Raw genomic sequence first — 14,931 nt, 5'->3', positions numbered from 1 at the left:
CAGTGCAGGATCCAACCACTCCTTTAACATTTGTATGGATTGTGGCAGTGTTGGTTACTCTTCTGTTTTTTGTTAATGCCATTATGTCCTGGAGGGGAGCAGGACCCTGAGAACAACTAGTAAGCTAAATTTTAATTTCTCCCGTCATCCAATCTCAAAATTCTCTTTTCTGCACCACCAACAGCAGCTTATACTGTGGTGAGATAACCACTGAGCTAAGATAAGTGCATTTCACACTGATCACTTTAGGAGCGAGACATCACTACAACCTCATCCTTCCTAGAAATTCACTTTTTGCTACACCTGTCCCATCTGTCCTCCCTTAATCCTGTGCTGGGAAAGAGTTGTTATCTGTTATGACTGTACAATGACTAGATCAATGGGTGTGACTATCATTACTAAGCTTATTTATTTGCTTACTTGGGAAGTGTGTGCTCCTATTTTGTATTTGTAAATACTTTCCATTAAAATATCAGAACCTGCCTTGGAAAGGAAAACAAACAAAAGCCCCAGACTCTTCTTTTTGCTCACAAGGCAGAAATCTTAATAGCCAAAGTTCTTATTCATGCTCATTCACGGATGGTGACTCTTCCCCAGCTTCACCAGAAGCAGCACCAGGCTGCCTGAGATGTCACCCCACTTGGCAAAGTGGATCGGAAAAGCTGCTCTTAGTTTATCTCTGCAGGGCTATGAATAGGAACTGAGTTTCTTCTTTGTCTCACGGTCTGAGTACTTTGTTTTAATATTGTGCCAAAGAATTATACATGTGGAAGCTAAGGATAATGATTAATATTTACATTATTTCAAAGTATGTACAAAAATATTAAGTAAACCATTAAAAAAATGCCTTTGTTAAAGACCAGCATTTAACAGTTTGAATGAATGTCCAAACCTGAACTTGAACTCAGAATGTGAATCAGAAACAACGAGGCAATAGGTTTTCTGTTTAAGTTAGGTATAAGCAAGAATAAAAATGCACAATAACAGCAAGCAAACTGAAGTATAAGCCAAAATTAATGTTTAGACATGTCACTTTTTATCATTTTAGTCTGTCTGCCACTAGAGTTTCAATTATTCAAGTGCCTATCACTCAGCCTTTGTGTTTAATAGTATACTAAGTCTTAAACATTAACTGCTTCTTTCTTTGCTGCACATCATTAAGAATTAAAACAGAGAATATAATATATATTTACAATATCAGAATATCTATATTTATAAAATATCAGAACTAAATATATAGAATATCTGCAGCTAATTGTACTGAAATATCCTAATTTATAACTACTCCCATTTTATCTCTCCTCCTACTCTTCCCCTTTCTTTCAGATACTTCTAGAATGACAGACGTATGTTTCTTTCTTCTGAAGGATATGTTCCTTATTCTTATGTAAACAATCTCTGCAGTGAAAGCGAGTCGATATTTGTCAAACACCAGTGAAAATATTATCTGTTAAAAATACCTTACCATTGTTGTGATGTGATGACTCAGTTGTCTGAAAATTATTATTTAATAAAATATAAAAGGAGAAGAATTTCCCAAAAGATATCTAGAGTTACAAATGTTATTATCTACAGATGGGCAGGTACATAAATGATGGTGCTGCAATTGCTGCTTTGCCTAATTGCTTTCTTTTAAACACGTATCTGTCACAGCATGTTTTCAGCAGCAGTTTTTCTGGCTGCTCCTCAATAGATGTGTACGAATCCCACAAAGTTATGCTGGTTCACAGCACATGGTGCCACTGAGTGCCTACATAGCTCAGTGTCTGTTCCTGCTCTGAGCACTCTCAGCTCACATCGTGATGCTCACTAACATCAGAGGAGCTGACAGAGAGGCACCTTGGAGAGCTATCTCACACCATGAGCCCCACGAGAGCCTGATCACAGAATCACAGAAACACGCTTCCTCAAGCTTCTCCCTTAGGGTCAGCTTCCCACTCTGCATTTCAGTTCGGCTGTTTCTACATGTTACCAGCATGGGATTCATCCAAAGAAAAGCCACAACTCTGCGCAGAGTGGCAGGGAGAGACACTTCCTCCTTCATTATGGGAAGACGACTATGGAAAGGATTGCTTTGCCCATTTGCCACCCATCTACCCAGTGTCTGAAGGTGCAAGTGGGAGCAGCTACTCCTCCAGCTACACACGAGGAATGGTTCCTCGACAAGGTCAACACAAATGCTCAGGAGCCACAAATCTGTGCTGCAGAACATGTTGCAAAAGCTCCATGTAGGCACATTGTTTTGTGGATGCTGTATCCCAAGGGTGCATGGAAGAGTTCAGCTGATCATCTTCTCTTCTGCCTCACAGTTATAGTTCAGCATATACACAGGACAAAGAGAAACTTTGTCCTGCTCATAACAGAACAGACTATGCTTCTGAGCACCTGCATGGTTGCTGTTTATCAGAAACTGCTCTTAATGAGGTAAATATCAGCTGGTGCTGCGTCATAAAGCTCAAGAAGCAATGTCAGCAAGGTGGCAGGTGGAGAAAGAAGTGGAGCAAACACCAGCAGGGATAAAGCATGAATCAGGAAGAGGAGAAGACATAAAATGGTTCTGGCTGAAGCCTCCTTTGCTTTTGTCACTATACTACCTTTGCTGACACTAATAAACAGTGTCCTTGGCTGGCCCAGTCTTCAAAGACAAGCTTGGTATCTCCCTTCTCCATTTCTGAAGTCGTGTGGACCTCTTTCCCTAAAGCAAGGTGTCCTAGAATCAACTCATCTTTCTGATCAAGTCCTGTTCATCTCCATGTTCATTTGCATGCCTTCCAGCCAAGAGAAAAGCCATTCTCAATCAAAACAGGGCTGCCAAGAGCTAGGGGTGAACTCCGAGCAGCTGTAAATCCTGACCAGCTGAGCTCAAAAATTGCGGCCAGAAACCAGGCACTATATGACAACACCACAAGTGGAAAATGAAAAGGCAGTTCAACACTGTTAACACACCTCTGGAATCTATCAGTCACAACCTGGGCACATATTTAAGCACACAAGCCCCTGTCACCAGAATGTATCTCTTCTTAACAGAATATTCCTTTTATCTGGGATTCGGTCAGGGAACGGGGTGCAAGTCTGCAAAGATGTATATGATGACAGACTGTTTCCAAATGTCCACAGAACTCTTACTTTAAAAGGATTGCTAGGAAAAAACAAGAAGCAAAAATAGGAAAATAAAGTGTGTACCATCCAGCTGTGTATCAGTGAGACAACCACCACAAATCTCCTATTGATGCTGTGTTCCTGCCCTCGTGCACTTGATGAATCTCTTTGGCTTCTACACCACAGGCAGTAGCACTTAAGATTCTGCCCCACTCTTCATAAGGAGCCAAGATTCACAGAAATTAAATATTAAAGTGATTAACACATAGAAAATTCTATTGTGCGTAATGCTACCTGTGCACTGGTTCACCCTTAATTCGAGCTGCAGTAATGGTGATAATTTGCAGAACTCTGACTCCTATTTCCCAAATTATTTTAAACATTTATTGTATCAAAAATGTTGTCTGTTGTTTGCTGGACACCTTATAAGTCTCCCCCTCAGTCTTCCTCTCTGTCCTTTATTGGTCAGAATAACATTATGGCATTTATCCAGATCACTGATCTTTCATGGACTTTGACAGATGATGAAAAAAATTATCGACCGTAGCTCACCCTTGCACAGATTTAATGTCTGAGCTAATGTTTTTGATATGCCATTGAAGAAAAGGACAGATGGAACACATCCATCTGGCAAAGTGTATAAATGCAGTGCCATGGATTAAAATAGTGAGCGTATTTAAAGACTTACAGCTAGGGTATGATCAATAAAAGCTATACTCATAACCCAAGTTATACTAGTTTGTCTGCAGCCTTCCAGAAAGTAAGCGAGAACACCTAAATTCAGCTGCGAATTCTCTGAGTCACCCATTTGAGTGCCACCAACTTTAGAACCATAGAATCATAGAATCATTTGGGTTGGAAGGGACCGTTAAAGGTCATCTAGTCCAACTCTTCTGCAATGAACAGGGACACCTATAGCTAGGCCAGGTTGCTCACAGCCCTGTCCAGCCCAAATCTGTCTCTGTATATGTCCAGGGAAATGGTGTATCCACCATGTCTCTGGGCAACCTCTTTCAGTGCTTCATTTTCCTTATTGTAAAAAACTTTATATTCAATCTAAGTCTTCTCTGTTCTAATTTGAACCCATTTCCCCATTTTCTATCACAACAGACCCCGCTAAAGAGTCTGTCCCCTTCCTTCTTATAGCCTCCCTATAGATACCAAAAGGCTGCTATCCGGTCACCTTGGAGTCTTCTCTTCTCCAGGTTGAATAGCCCCAGCTTTCTTAGGGGAGGTGTTCCATCCCTTAGATCCTCTGCCCATCCCTTTGCTCTCCTCTGGACAAGCTCCAACAGGTCTATGTCTCTCCTATACTGAGGACTCTGCATATGAACACTACAGGTAAGGCCTCACCAGTGCAGAGCAGAGGAGCAGGATCACTTCCCTTGTCATGCTGGTCACACATCTTTTGATACAGCCCAGAATATGGTTGGCTTTCTGTGCTGCCAGGGAACAGTGCTGGCTCATGTCCAGCTTGTCATTCACCAGTACCCCCAGGCTCTTTTCAGCAGGGCTGTGCTCTATCCTTACATTCCAGACTGTATTGATAGATCAGAGGTAGTCTAAAGAACTTCTTGGGCCTCATGCTAGTGTTTGTGAGCAGGCCCTGCCTGTCATTCTCCAGACTATTCAGTAAATAAACAGCTTAGCAGTGGTGTTCATGATAAAAAGGAAAATTCACACTGAGTAAATATTAGAAGTTCATGCTTCCCCCTCCCCCAGGATGATTGGAACATTGTCTGCTCAAAGAGGTATTAAAAAAAAGGCATTTTGTGGTGCTATTACTTAACTGTGTAGCTTTAACCTACTGTATTAAGAGAAATGAGGAACAAAAATATTTAGCCTTCCAAAAGATTACTTTTTCTTTCAGACATGGAAGAGTAAAATAAAAAAGAAATTTGTTCTCAGAAACCAAGTGAACAATCTTTCACCTTCATAGCAATGTTTTCACCTTCATAAGAGAAATGTGTGTCTAGACCACTAATCCTTTAACTTGTTAAATTCAACAGTCTGATAACATTTTGCACTGGTTAATCAAAGTAAGCCAATTTTTAGGGTAAGAGCAATGTTCCAGTTCCATTACTGCTAGTTTCTTCAATTATTTCTGGATTATTAGATCACTACAGGAGGGTTCCCTGAGCAGCTTCACTGTTCACGTTGCCAGAGAATTGGGATGTAACAGCAATGCTAAAAGGAGGCAGTCCATGTAAAGAACGGCTTCTGTGTCTGATAATTGCAGCACAAGATGACATGTTACTTAAGTGTATGATCATTTTTGCAGAATTCCTACACTGCAGTATAGCATTACCTAGGTTTTCAAAAAAAAAAAAAGTTCTTTGTTGTATAATATTCAATATTTTCAGTTCAGTAAGGACAAGGCTTGTAAAAGAAATGAGCTGCAATCAATCTTTAGAAAATTTTAGACGATGGAGGAAGCAGGACAAGATTAGTGAGATCCATAGCCAGCTCTGAGTGAAAAAGGTTATCTCAGTTTCCTGTGGGTAAAATTTCTTCCAGACTATTGAATGGGGAAGCTTTATTCTTCTAGAAATAGCAAATGCAATCACAAATACATAGAACATTTCCTCAAATGCTTGCTGGAAATTACATTCCATCTCCCTCTTCCTCTCTTGAGTTTAGGTGCTCATCATCCAGATTTATGACTGCAGAGAAACAAAGTCCTCTGATAGCCTCCCTTGTTGCTATTGGAAGATTTTCTTTGGTTTTACCCCACCAAACAACTGTTTTGGGAACCTTTCTGCCCTGATTTATAGTACCTGCTCTTCTATCTTCAAACAGGTTGAAAACAACTGTAAGTTCAGCGGCTTCATAGCCCCATTCAGAAACTTCTGGAAAAATGGTGGGAAAATGATGTGCCCTCATCTGTTTTGAGCTAGGCTGTTATTTGGAAAAAAAATAAGATGTGATGCAGTGGAAATGCTTTTCAAATCTCTTTTCAGAGCTGAGGAAGGCAGCACTGATCCTGCTCAATGTTAAGTATGTTTTCTTCCTTCCATGGGGAGCTGAAACAAGAGGACAAATTCAGGTAAATGCCCTCTGCTGCAAAAGGATAGATGAGCTCACAGTGGACACTGGAAGATTCATCATTTAAGGACAGAAGAATAGATGGTTTAGAATAACCTCATTCCTATTATATATACTTCAAGGTCTATTTTCATGGTAAACAGATTTTTATATTACATTTCAGTGTTGTATTTTGTGAATTGCAGAGATATGTTACTTTTTATCCTTGGATGACATTTTTTCCTTGCAGTGACTTAACCCTACACTGTGACTTATTTCTCATTTAAAATCCCAAAATACACGGTTTGTATTCGAGACACACATTCTAGCATCCCTATATTGACACTCTGAATTTCAAGTGAAGAGTTGTTTGGGAGTGATACTGTGTCAAGATATTAAAGAAGATAAAAACCAGCAAGGCTTTTACAAGATGACAAAATGGAAAGGTACTGTAGAATAAGCTAGGAGCATGAATTTTCCTAGAAAAGACACTGAGTCCTCAACTGATTTAAACTGATACAGTTCTGTAAGTAAAAGGAGGTATCATTTCTTTCCTATTTCTAAACTCTGGACTTGCATACTACCAATGTATCTTTTGGGTAGTGTCACTTAAATTTAAGACATTGAATCACTTTCAATAATTTGATGATCAGGATTTCCTGGACACCTACATAGAATCATAGAAAGAGCAACAGTGAGGACCAAACAAATCCTAGCAATCTTTTGTTGGTATGGCAAATATTTTATTGAATATGCTCCCTGACTAAAACATGCACCAGCACTCCTCATGAGTTTTTATCCCCTTGGCTTGCAGCATTTATTTTCTATATGAAGTGTACTGTTCACAAGCAAGTGTAATTTATTTATTAAAAATAATTTCTCTAATGTAGCCAAACTCTGTCATTTCAATTTTGTTTCAAATTAGCTACCTTGTTCATGACATTACATCCTTAAATCTTTCTTCCCTCAGACTCCCTGATTATTTCTTTTAAGTGAAAGTTGACTTTTTTCACCTTACATAAGTCATGAAAGAAACCTTCACACATTTTGAACATGGAGAATAAAAAAGAGAGAGAGAGAAAAAAAAAAAGAAAAACAAAAACACAGAAGCTTCAGCGAAATACAGAACTTTCAAAAAATAAAACAGGGCTACCTTAATTATGGGCGTGCCTACAACCATTCTATTTGTAGAACAGATTTCTTTTAGTTACTACAGCAAAGAAACTACAATTCTAATTAGCCTGGTTTATGGATTGAAATAGTTCAGAGCTGACAATATCCCTGTTCTTATAGTGGCCTAGAACCTCCCTTGCTTCTAGGCCACTAAGGTCACTTGGTCATCACTGGTGTGGATCTGGCTTCTTCTGTCCCATCTGGAATGTAAATGTCTAGAGAAATGAGCTGGATGAGTTGTAACATTCAGTCACTTAATTTTTACCTGCTGGTACAGACTTTTTTTAAAATAGATTAAGACCTTCTGTGCTACCTTAGGGTAAATATCAAAAGTTTCAATCAAAACTCACAACTTGCATGTCTTAGTCTGCTGTACAGGTACTTCTTTCCACAAGCCAATACCAAGTATATACTTGGGGACTGGAAAACAAATCAGTCTCAGTAGGATTGCTGGTCAGCACTACACCTAGATACTTCATAATAAATCACATTTTCAATTCTTGACCAAAGTGTAATACCAGAGAATCATTAAGTGATGGCAAACAACTCTCCTAATGGCTACATTTCCTGAAAAGAGCTGGCATTTTCTGTGTATGACTATTTACCATTTCAAAACAACCATAATATAAGCTTCCAGTGTAAAGAATAATCTTTGTAGTATGCTTTGGTATTACCATGAAAGTAGTTCAGCAAATATTCTGTTCTACCCCCTCTGAGTAAACAGGCAGAGGCTGATACTGTCTCTTCATTGGAATATTTAAGGACAAAAAGCTCACAAAGTCAAGTGAAATAACACAAAGAAGAAGGGAATAATATTTCCAAGCTTCAAACAAGAATAGCTCAGAACACAACATCTTTTGTTCTGGCCAGTAGAAGTGCCCATAATTCATATTTCAGAAAACACCACCTTCTCTTTCCCCACCAGTTTTCTGCTGTTTTCCTTGTGCCAGTTCAAGCGACAAAGTGCTGTGTCAGAGCAGATCACAGTTTACGCTTCAACTAGCTTCATTCTTCACTCCTTCCACACAGCTATGTTAGTACAACTGTTTGCCCTGGCTCCTGCCAACCAACACCTGGGATGTTATCTGTGTTATAGCTAAGGAACACAAATTGCCTTGGGCAGCACTGCTGTCATCCCTTCCTACTTCTCCAAGAATCAGGAGGCCTGGGCTTGCTTTCTTCTTTTCCCCACATCTGATACTAGGTAGTTTCAAGATAAGAAGCCTTTAGGACTGTAGAGGGCTTCTAAGGCGTGATTCATCTGACCTGTTTCACAGATCTAGTTTAAGATGAGATGAATCATGCCCCACATCTACTTATTGCTCTCCACAGACTGCAAAGGGAGCTTGGGGACACTGACTCAGATTTAAACCTCTGAGTTATAAACCTCAAAAATTAGGTGATTTGAATCCCAGCCTTCAGATTCAATTAATAATGAGCAAATAAAGAGAGAAAAATCAGAGAACTGGGCATGCATGCAGATGACTCAGTGTTATTCACTGTACACAAGATTAGGAAAAATAGAATGAGGAGGAACTTGCCGAAATATCTCAGATAGCTGGGTAACACAGTGAAAAGTCATACTTCAAAAAGATAAGGAGTCTTGCAGAGAGTGTTTGAATTCTTTTCATGCTGTGAATGCCTCTGAAATAACTGTGACTTCTCAACATAAAAACTTAAATACTATCACAGACTCTAATTGATGAGCACATCCTGAGAGTGGAAGAAGGTAAATATAATTGTGCTGTGTGGGTCTGGTGTCATTATGTGTGTACAAGCACATAACTGAGACTGTGCTTAAGTAAACTGAGCAAGACATTACCATTTCTAAAATAATGACAGTATGACTTTGCATCCCAGGTGAGTACTGGCAGTTTTGCTGCTGCTGTATAAACCACAGAGCTCTCAGAACTACTAATCTTCAGCAGAGATCTTACAACTTAACAAAGTGAGAGGAAAAGAAGGTGCAGAAGGATAAAATGTCAAGAGCAGAACCAGAGCTTCTTGAGTTTCTTGATTTCTGTTTCAGAAGCTATCTGGTACACTGGATTCTACCTCCTTTCTCTCTTTATTTCCATACAAAGAGATCTGTCTTATTACTTGCAGGATTCTACTCATATAATAAAAGCTGTTTTTCTGCGGGTTTGTTGTTGTTGTTGATGGGTTTTTTGTTTGTTTGTTTTGTTTCATTGTTTGTTTAAGATCAATTTATCTTTAAGAAACTTTAGAACCTTTTTCAGCCTGGCCTTGTTCTGTTATTTACTTTGCTATTCTTCTAATTATCTCCTTTGCTAGTCCTCCATGACTTTTACCAGGATCATTCTAATGCAGTGTCTCTGTTGAGTGATGGATCTTTAAATAAATCCTCTTTCATAGCAGTTTCCCGTTAATGCTGACCTGACCTGGAATTTCAGGCAATGTAATTCAGAGCAGTTGTGCGAGAAGTCACAATGCTCTTCTTCTGCAACTCAATATTTAGTGTTATAGTCATTTTCTTTTCCTCCTGAAGGCAGACTGGCTATTGGACATCTTAATAATTCTTTTAAGCTCAAGGACGGAAGGTTTAGACTGGATATTTGGGGAAAGTTCTTTATTTTTTGAGTGGTGAGGTGCTCGAACAGGCTGTCCAGAGAAGCTGCAGATGCCCTGCCCTGGAGGTGTACAAGGCCAGGTTGGATGGGGCCTGGGGCAACCTGGTCTAATACTAGATCTGCAGGTTGGTGGCCCTGCCTCTGGCAAGGAGGCTGGAACTTGATGATCCTTAGGGTACCTTCCAACAAAAGCCAATCTATGATTCGGCGATCTATGATTCTATGATTGCTCTCAGGAACACTCATCCTGTGCATTGTCCAGCATCAGTTCATGCTGATAACCCTTTTCATGAAACATTATGTGGAATTTTTTCCCTTCATTAAAAAAAAAAAAGAACTCTGGGAATGAAATGTCAGCCTGAAAAGAGTACAATATCATTTAGGGGTTATTTGGGAAAGAAATGGGTACTTTTGACCACATAAAAGCCTATTTTCTTAGGAAAACAAAACAGAACATTTTTCCCTGAAAGTTCAGGAGCGGCACCAGATGAACAAAATGTGGTAACTTAGGTATACAGGAATGATGTTAGAAGCAACCACTGTGCCTAATGCTCTTGAAACCAGGTCTCAGTAACCAACAGCAGATGTCACAGAGATGGCTGTGCCTGAAGTTGCACCTTTATCTCTTCTAGGTGTTTATCTCTTTACCTCTGATTTAAATCTCTGAACATCGGGAAGCATTACTGTGCTGTGTGGCCTAAATTTTATCCCATCTCCAGTATGAACAAGCACAGCTGAGAGGTCCAACTTTGTCATTTTAAACACTGACAGAAAACACATTCTATAAGTGTGGTGGTCCCATCACCGCTGCTGAGAGTACATAGAAAATTTGGCTTGTGGGTTCTCTGAGCCTCAAAAGAACCCTAACCCCTAGGTCCCACTGCAGTAGCTACCAGGCAAGAGGAGAAACTGGGGCAAACTGCCCTTAGTCCCTGCAGCTGAAGCTGTGCCACTCTGTGGAAAAGATGGCTTGACTGCCATGGAGCAGAGGAAAGCAGAAGAGCAGCCACAGGGGCCAGGTGACGCCAGGATTCTCCTGAACAGGAGAGCTGTGATTTTGCAGCCTCTGTTTTAGAGCTGCTTATGAATTTTACGTTAAACAATCCTTGGCTGGACCACTTCCCATCCCAACTGATTAGACGTCTGATACTGGGCTCCGAATTGCCCTTTGTAGATCTAATTTCAAGTTATTTCTGCAAGTTGCGTTTGGACGAGTGAGTCCAGTAGGTGCTTTGGGAAATGTCTCTAATCACAGAAAAGGTCACTAATGGGAGAATGGAGAGCAATATTCATAGTTACGGTTATTGTTGACCTCAGAAAAAGTTAAACTGCAATCTCAAAACTTCAGAGACCTTTCCCCTGACCTACCTAATCCTGCAAGTATGATATTGAGTAACTCCTGAAAGAAATTCTTGAGTTTTCTTCCTTTTGTTTGAGCTGCTACTAAAAAGCTATCTCAGAACCCAATCATGTTGATTCAGTGGAGCTGCTGGTTATTTTAGCTGTGACTATTTTATTTTTGTTTAGATCTGTTTGGATCACTGTAGATAGAAAGCAGCTTACATGGAGGCATCCACAAGCACATGCTAGAATTAACATATGAATTGGCTCAGAGGTTCTGACCTCTTGAGAAGCCTCTCTTTCCAATATAAACATGGAAAATATTCCAACTCAGGCACCTGCAGTAAAGGAGGAGAAAGCTCCTCCTCCAGACCTGAATTTCTCTTCTATAGAAGGGTGCAAGGCGAGGAGAATTGTGCTAATGATACTACAGTGACAGTAGCTGAGCTTGCCATGTTGGTCAAGAAGAAAGTATAGCTACAGTAGAAAGTGTGAGAAGCATATGAGAGTATTTCTGTGAGCAGCTGTTCTCCAGTTAGCAAGGGGGAAACCAGCAGTAGGAAGAAGAGTATATCTTCTTTTGAAGTGATAGTCACAGCACCACCGTTTCCTCCAGTGCACACTCTCCCGGGACAAACTTTTAAATGGGAGGAATGAGAGAAAATAGTTTCTCGTTAGTCTGTTTTGTAACCAAGTACAAATTAAACATAGGCAAACTGGATTTTTCTAGTCAATCTTTTACCCAAGAAACATAAACTCAGAATTCTTAGCAGGGAATTAATAATGTATGAAATTATTCTTCCTACACTTTCTGATGTATGATCAGTTTGGTAAATAAAGGAGCTAGAAATTCACCATAGATCACTATTTCCAGTATGGTGACAGCTGTACTCCTGACACTGTGAAGGAGAGCAGCAGAGAACTGCAGCTGGCAAGACTAGGGAAGGGTTGTTGTCTTTTTTTTTTCTTTCTAGTATTTAAGCAGCAATTTTGGGGAAGAAAACCTCCTTTCCTCTCTGTAATGGGAAAAAAATTAGGCAATAATTGTTATGCAATCAGGTATGCTCATCTAGCAGACTGACTCTAACAGTACTGCTGATCTGAATACTGCATTTAAAATACGTTTTGAATTGCTGCAGAGCTCCAGATGAGCAGAACCACAAGATCAAAAGGCTGCAATGCAAAATGTTGGTGCAGCATGCTGCAACATATAAAAACCACACTAATGCAGCTCAGCAGATGTCCACCCATCATAGTACGTTCCTCAGCCCAGGTTCAGGGCCCAGCTCAACTTGCACATGCAGAGGGCTGACTCAGGCTTCCAGCTTCAGGATATGAATTGCAGGGCCCACCCTGGCATGGTCAGAAGAGAAGGCCCTGTCCCTCACCCAGGAAAGGGCAGCTCAGCTGGGCCAGTGCCTATCCAGGGATTTGTGTCAGGAGAAGAGGAAAAAGGGGAAGCAGGTTCAGAGCAAGATCCTGAGCAACCACTGGCACCAGAGCTGTGCACTTCTTCTGGCTGCTCTACCAGCACAACACTGGTCTCTCCAACCACTGTTCAGGGAACCGAATTAAATTTGGTTAGCTTTGTACGAAGCTTGGGAACAACACATTTTTAATGGGCAGGTAAAATGCTAATTTAAGGATAAATTATATATTTGGGTTAGCAGCTTGGCTATTTTGTTGTTTCATTCTTTCAGACTACTTGGACAGCAGCCATCAACACTCTGTGATTTATCTCTGTTTAATTTTTCCACTTTTTCAGACCCTTGGCTGTTGATAATTCGATTTTTGGCAACAGCAGCCCTTCACTTCCTATTACAAGTTATACCCCAAGGCAGACATACTGCCATCTGTCCTATAACGGTGGTGGTAGCTAGTGGATGTGAAGAGGCAAATGTCCAGATGCCGCCTGGGCTCTGAGGCAGCTCTAAAATGCAAATAATTCTTGGATTAAAAGTACCCTTTGAATTCAAATATTAGCCACTCAGAAACATTAGGATACTTGCCCCGGGGACTCCCTCCATCCTGTCGTCTGCATATTGCTCATCCCAAAAGTTCTAGTAGCTGCAGAAACCTAAACGTTTCCCTCTGCCTACTCTCCAAAGTCATCAAAGGACAAACTGGTCTTCATCCAGCCATCCTTCAAACACACTTCACTTCCTCCCTCATCCTCTCCTCCCAGTCTTCATGCCCTCCAGAAGAAATCTCTCTTCAAAAGGTTTGTGCCTACAGCAAGCCACAAACTTGTGCTTTGCCAAGATGCATTCCTTGCCCAACTACTGGCAGCAGCTCTCCACCACCAGCACGAGGTGCTAGGCTGGGTTTCAGACCTGGGAGGCAACATTCTCTCTCTAGAAAGACTCACAGCCATTCAAGTCTTGATCTGAATTGAAGGAGGATGAGTGGTTTGTGGACAGAAGGTTAGACATGAGCCAGCAGTGTATGCTTGCAGCCTGGAAGGCCAACAGTATCCTGGGCTGTGTGGCCAGCAGGGAGAGGGAGGGGATTGTTCCTGTCCACTCTGGCCCCATTGGGAGTTCTGAGTACAAGGCAGGGGGCCTTCAGCAAAGAAAAGACATAGAGATGTTGGAGTAGGTCCAGAAAAGGGCCAGAAACACGAACAAAGGGTTGGAGCACTTCTCCTATGAAGAAAGGATGAAGGAACTGGGTTTGTTTAGCAAGGATAAAAGAAGACTGAGTGCTGCACAGGTCAGCACCAGGGTAACTCATCTTTCTCACTTTCTGTGCAATATCAGGCCTGACCCAAGAGTTACTCATTCTGAGTTAAAGCCATAATTTCATGATGAGCTACAGCAGACCTTTATAAGCTAGCAGCAGGGATAAATTAGCGCGGAACATGGATGCTATGTTTTCTCCACAGGGTATTTGTCCTGAGATACAGAAAACACATGTGGCCAAGGCTGCATTTTCCTGTTCTCTGATAAGAAAGGAAGACCAGAGTGATCAGACCTATGTGATCACCAAGGCAGTAGAGGGTTGTTCATGACATCACAGGATAATTTCTTTGTTCTCTTCTATACCTCTCCTTGGATAAATATTTAGATATACTGCAAGTATTTTGGTATTTCCTGAGCAAAAGCCCACCTAATACTATCCAGGCAGAGTTTCATCTTGCTCCACCAAAATGGCTCAGTATCTGTCTAGTAATGTATCTTAAAAGCTCCTGGACTTTTCAATGAGAAAGCTGTAATTTTTCTCCCTTTCATAGGCATATTCCCGCATAATACACATCCAGCCCACGTGGATGATTTCTCATGGTACACAGTCCTCATTACCAAGAGAATGACTTGAAGCAGAAAAAATTCAGGCTCACAAACATCTATTTGCTATTCCAAAAGTCATGAAGAAAAAGGTAAAATGATTACAGATAGTTCTTCTAACTATTCTGGAAACTACTGCATTTTTTTTTTCTCTTAAGAAATCTCTTTACCATCTCCTGAGCCAAGTAAATGAGGAAGAAAAGGCAGCTTGAGCCAGAGAAGAGAGAACAATTTAATACATTTGGGCAACCTGGAATGTAATTTTGCTGGAGGGCAATATTCTCTTCCCACATCATTTCACTTTTGTGAAAAAAAGGACTTGGTACAGCTTGGGAAGGCTTTAGGATATTTTAATTTCTAACAGAAAAAAATAATAATCACTCTTTAAGATGCCTGACTTGCATCTTAGAGCTAAAAAA

The 14,931-nt window shown here is 40.6% G+C and overlaps 1 protein-coding gene across 1 annotated transcript in view; it reads right to left on the bottom strand.

Annotated features, from left to right (window-relative positions):
• Positions 1–14,931, bottom strand: part of LOC100547097 (dehydrogenase/reductase SDR family member on chromosome X-like) — a 56,640-nt gene that overhangs the window by 30,905 nt on the left and 10,804 nt on the right. The gene's annotated exons all lie outside the window — the stretch shown is intronic.

Source organism: Meleagris gallopavo, chromosome 1, assembly GCF_000146605.3.
Source record: "Meleagris gallopavo isolate NT-WF06-2002-E0010 breed Aviagen turkey brand Nicholas breeding stock chromosome 1, Turkey_5.1, whole genome shotgun sequence".
NCBI lineage: Eukaryota > Metazoa > Chordata > Aves > Galliformes > Phasianidae > Meleagris > Meleagris gallopavo.
Note: the sequence above shows the minus strand (reverse complement) of the source record. Positions and strands in the feature narration are given on the sequence as shown.